The following is a 5,901-nucleotide window of genomic DNA, read 5'->3' on the forward strand; positions in this document are numbered from 1 at the left end:
CTCACGCGCGAGGGGCGTATAAAAAGCTAGGGGAACTCCTGACGGCCCTCTCACGTAGAGGCTAGGGGCTCTTCCTGCAACCTTGCCGAGACCAGAATGGGCTCGGCAAACAAACCCTTCATCCGAACGAAAAGGATATGTGAGGGTCGGATGAAAAGGCCAGGACACCCAAGACAAGGACAAGCGGTCTAAATCCGCGCTAGAGGTTTCGTTACAAACACGATAAAGGGCACCGAGCCCGTTACGGTCCAGGGGTTCGAAGGCTGGGCCTCCAAGAGGTTTCGACAGCCGCCCTAGGACAACAGAGTCAGGGATGGCTTCGGGGCGAGCCTACGAATGGCCGAGGCCCGAGCAAACAGTCGCTCGGGGCGTCCTAAGTCGTGTCCAAGACTGGCAGGGAAGTCTCCGAATGGGATCCCACCGTAGGGAGGCACCGAGCCACCGAGGCCTAGCGAATGGTCTCGGCACCCACTAGAGAAGCCCTCTGGTACTCTTGGAGTGCGTCTCTGGACCACTAGCCGTCCCCTAGCGAACGGGGTACGGGCCTCCACTCGGACTCACCCGATAACAGCTCACCGGAAGTGTCCACACTCGTGCCCATCGAGGGTAGCCTAGCACATTCCACCCCTCCTTCCGAGCGAAAAGGAAGCGTGAGGGTCGTACTCAAAGTCAGGGGGACCCCTGACGAACCTCCCGCTCCATGCGGAGGCTAGAGGGCTTTTCCTGTAGCCTCGCCGAGACCCCCGCAACCCGAACTTGCGCTTATGGGCTCGGCAAATGCGATAAGAACTACTCGCTCAAACGCGAAAATGAAAAAAGCCCCTGAAGGAGTAACTCCACTCCTCTAGGGGCTCAGGAGCTACACCCGGCGGGTGCGCTCGCGCGCACCCACCGGAACCTCAAAAAACAAAACCCAATTCCTACGGAGCGGGTATAAACCAAGCCTTGGCAAACCCTCAAGGAGAGTGCACGCACTCCCCCCGAGGCTCGGGGGCTACTGTCGGGTACCTTAGAACGGGGTACCCCAAGCGAACATCAAAGGGGTCGCTAAAGTCCCATCAAAAAATAAAGCTAGAAGGTAAGCCGTGGGCCCCTCACCCGCCACGACCGGGCCCACCGGGACCTCCGCCTCGCCTTGAGCCTCGCGTAGGAGGTCTCGGCATCCTGACGTGAACTCCACCTCGCGCGAGGCTCTCCACAGAAGGCCTCGGCAGGGGGTGCATTCTCCGTATCACGCGAGGCCTCTCGCGGAAGGCCTCGACAAGGAGTCCGATCTCCGTCTCACGCGAGGCCTCATTCTCCGTGTCGCTCGAGGCCAGCTTGTCCACAGCCCGTCGCCCCCCGCCTCGACCGACCCTCCCGACAGCGTGTCATGTCTCATTAATACTTCAACCACTCCCGCAATCTCAGCCGGACGATGGCTCGACGCCACAGAATGGCCGACGGGACCCGAGTTCGCATTAGCTCCATACCGGCTGAGACAGGGCACGGCGGGGATTACCGGTCACTGTGTCCTAACGCTGTGCCCACGATCAGCGCCCACACTACACTGTGTCCCGCGATCCCCGCCTCGAAAACAACATCGCACGAATGACTTGGCCTGGGTCATCACCGCCTCCAAGCCGACGCACCAGATCAGCCGCCCACTCGAGGCCTCGGTGCTGTACACTAGGGTCTCGGCTATCTTGGGGTTCGTGCCCGCCGAGAACCCCCCCCCCACTGCGGTGCGGCCTCGGCACAGATCAAGCCTCGGCCCCACGCACAGTCCATCCATAGTGACGTGCACATCCGCCGCCGCACCCACTCCAAGGCAGTCCCAGGGCTCTCACGACGCACAGGATCGGATGGGACTAGCACGCCGCCCTAGTGTTCCAAGGATGGACCACTCCGATGGCCATGCCGCCACAGGAATAGGCCACAGGGCTCGGACATGCCGCCCCTGTTGGCACGACGCCGCATAGTTAACACATGCACTGTCCTTGTCCTCCCTTCAGCTATAAAAGGAGAGGACATGGGCCACTTAGAGGGGGGTGGGGGAACGCCTGGTAACACACACACGCACACATCCCAGCCACCTAAGAGCAACGTCTTAGACAGCCCACATGACACCTTGCCAAGACCTAGGACTAGCTCCCTCTCTCCCCTAGCTTGTAACCCCCTACTACAAGCACTTCGGTGCAAGGAATACAAGATCGATCTCTTAGACTGGACGTAGGGCATCGATTGCCTGAACCAGTATAAACCTTGTGTCTCTTTGCATCACCATCCGGGATTAGGGGCACGCAGTTCAAATTCACTGGTTGGTTGAGGACCCCCGGTCCGAAACACCGACACATCACTAATGGCATGAGTGCTAACTTTTGAACTCCCCCCACCCCACCCCACCAAAAAAGAAGGATGCTTCGGTTGCACAAATAAAATAAACAAGCTTTAGATTGTTTTGGTTGTCTAAATGTCCTATATTAATGACTTGAGCAAGTAATGTATCGATGTTAAGCTTTCTATAAGAAAAGATGAAAAGGTATCAAAGTTGATTTCCAAATAACATTATTGAAAAACGAAAACAAAAGGCTGCATTCTCTAGCTCATCTATTTTGCCAGTTACACACTAACTCTAAATTTGTATGCAAAAGTACTTCTGAGAATGAAACCAAATTTGCAATTCACTTTGTTCAAACCCACTGCCGAAGCACGTTTTTGGAGATTGATCAGTGGGAAATTCTCCCAGAACAATTCATAAGAGAGATGTTACACGCAGATGTTACGTGGGCTGCAAACTAGCTTTTCGTGGATAGTGATTTTGAGAAACAAATAAGCAAAGCTATGTGCTTGCATCATAAAACTGGTTGCACCACTAATTACAGGTAATGACTAGGGAATGTTGATTCAGGTTCGATGAGGTTCTGATAGTCCAGAGGTTCAGGTGATCCTTGAGAAGCTGTAAGCATTCTTCTGTGCTAGTTCAGGTCGTTCCACACAAATACACTGTAAGATTCCCAAGACGGAGTTGTTCAGATTAGCAGGACTGCAGGAACACCAAACAAGGTCTCTAGGAGCGCCTTTTTTTGTATCTAGTAATTTGTAGGTTCAACTTGCCGCTCTTCACTTTGCAGCTCTAATTGACAAAGTCAAATGAATGATATTTATCATTTGACTGGTGATTGCCTGTTCCAATTAAAGACTATCCATTGCATGTGATATCTATCTTGCCAGCAAGTATGATCAACCGGTCCATTTCTTCGTCCATATCAATCTGATCTTTTGCAATCATCTCAAGGATATTCGGTGGCACAACGTCAGCATTGATATATGCTCGAATCAATGACTTATACAGGGGCAAGCTTGTCAAGTTAAACCTCTGGAGAACCTTAATGTATCGATATGCATCGTCAAAATTTCCTTGCTCTTCGAAATGTTTGCCAATGGCCTCCATCAGTTCAAGTGGAGGTCTCCAATGGCAACTCTTCAACAGAGAGAAACCTTTCTTCATGCAACCCACAGCTTTGTCCATCTGCCTACTCTGAACATAACCCTCCATCAATATCTCCCATGTCTTGTAATTTGGACATGCTCCTTTCTCTAGCATGTGGAGGTGGAGCCTCTCAGCCTTTTCAATCCACCTATTCCTCACATAAGCACCAAGAAGAACATTTGAAACCCGCACATCATGCTTCCTGCACCCTCCTTCCTAGCTTCCAAAGATCCACTCAGCCTGGCTGATGTCGCCAACTTTTATTGAACATAATATAGCAGTCATGTAGTTTGCAGTGGGGATTCTACCTGGCACACTTTTGCTAGCCTCCCACAATCTCATAACTCCATCGCTGTCATTCAGAGCCGCATAACATGTCATTACAAAAGAGTATCCTAAGCGCCCTGTTGGTGACAGTTTTGTTTCAGCTTTCCTAAGGCAAGCTTGCGCTTTAGTGTTCAGTCCATTCTTCCTGAAAATGTTGGCTAGTGTGCAGTATGTGCTCCAACCAACCTTGACCGTCTCATCATTCAACATCTCCTGGAACACTGATTGTACTGAGGCAACACCAGAGACTTCAGCACAAGCATTCATCCAAAGGTTGTAGGAGAGAACATTTCTGGGAATGTTGTTCCGTTTCATGAGGTCAATAACACTAAGGACCTTCTCATACTGACAGGTTGCAACATAGAGTTTCATGATTTCATTGAAAGAGTGAGGATTGTAACACCCCGGTGTTATGCCAGCATTTAGGCACTACAAATCATGCATATTATGCATCATCAAGCATCCTAATCATACATGCCTAATCATGTAAATAATAACTGAAACCCTGCTTCAAAACATATGAAACATGTTCGTAAAACATGAATGTTGCATACACTTGTTTAGAGTTGTTTTTGCCCTAATTATGCTTGCTAGGTTAGTAAAACATGTTTGGCTATCATTCTAAATCATCTAGAATTATTTAGCACAATTTTTGGAGCAAAGTTTGTATTTAAATTATTGCCAAATTTTGCTTTAAAAATAATTCTCCAAAAATTAGGGTTTTGAGTTAAAATTGACTTTATTTTTATAATTCAAAATCTAGCAAGAATTGGACTTTGGTCTTAAAAGCAAAGTTGTAGAGGATTTAATTCTAAGCAACTTTTATTTTTGGGCCATTTTCAAAAGAAGTCATTTTCTTGCTCAAAAGGGTATTTGAAAACTGTTATTTGAAATTTCCTTGAAAATAGAAAATTGAAAAATGTTTCTATCCTTTCACGGGCCACCGCCTCGCTTCTCGGCCCACGGCCGAAGCCGGCTCGGCCTGCTCCGCGCCCGCCGCTCGCCCGCACCGCATCTGGCCCTGCCCACCTCGCGCGCTCGGCCTGTCTCCGCGCTGCGCCGCGCCGTTCCCGCGCCCCGCTTTCCGACCGACGCTAGAGCGCGACCGCCGCGTGGCGGCCATGCGCCGGCGACGCCCGCCGCGCGGCAGCCACGGCCTGCCTCCACCTCCACGCGCTTGCCTTCATCTACTGAAGCCGCTGCGCTCGCCACTCCACTCTCCCGCGCTGCCTCTCTGCTTTGCAAGCACGAGCTCTGCTCTCTCGCCACCGAGCGCCACCACAGCCCCCGCCAGAGAAATTCGCCGCCAGTGTTCCACCACTGCCCGAAATCAAGCGCGCCTAGCTCCGCCTCGCTCCCCGACACCTGGTGCTCGCGGCTGTGGCACCTTTTGAGCCAAGGTAGAGCGTTTGGCGCGTTTCGCCGCCGTCAGTCATGGCGCCGCCGTGCTCGGCCGCCGTGGGACGCGTCCTCTTTCCCTCCTCCACCCTTTTTAGTTGCCTGCTCGGGTTCGTCACCTCCTTGCGAACCCCGCGTGCTCGCCCGCTTGCCCGGACCCGGCCGACAACGGCCGCCGGCCCGCTGGCAGAGCCCGCGCCGCCGTGGCGTCTCGACGCCGGCGTGGCGTGGCTCCTTCGCACGGCCGAGCTAGGCCAGGATGGCTTGGGCCGAAGCCCCAAGCCAGGCCGCCGCCCTCCCCTTCGCTCGGTCTGCGCAGGCCTAATGTGGCCGTGGGCCAGTTGTTTTCCACGGGCCGGCCCAGTAGTAATAGGAAAATTTCGTTTTCAGTTTTCTTTTATTATTTGGAAAGAGAAATGCTTTGGAAAATGTTTGAATACTCAAATTTGCTCCAAATTTGTTGAAACAAATTTTGCTAGGTTCCTTGTCACCAGATCTACATGATAAAAATATTGCATGTCATTTTTGAGATACTTTTCTGTAGAGCTTTAATTAATTCTTGATATTGCTAATATCTTGTAAAATGGTTAGTAAATCCTATATGTATCAGAAAAATATGATTCTAAGTTTGTTACTATTCTTGTGTAATGTACTTCCTAGGAAAAATATGTGTCATGCATGTACTATAGAAAAATTATGAGGTG

The 5,901-nt window shown here is 51.3% G+C and overlaps 1 pseudogene; it reads right to left on the minus strand.

Moving 5' to 3' along the window:
- Positions 1–3,181: 3,181 nt before the first annotated feature.
- LOC136466259 (pentatricopeptide repeat-containing protein At5g27460-like) lies at positions 3,182–4,171 on the minus strand (annotated as a pseudogene).
- Positions 4,172–5,901: the final 1,730 nt, after the last annotated feature.

This window comes from Miscanthus floridulus, chromosome 7, assembly GCF_019320115.1.
Source record: "Miscanthus floridulus cultivar M001 chromosome 7, ASM1932011v1, whole genome shotgun sequence".
In the NCBI taxonomy this organism is placed as follows: Eukaryota; Viridiplantae; Streptophyta; class Magnoliopsida; order Poales; family Poaceae; genus Miscanthus; species Miscanthus floridulus.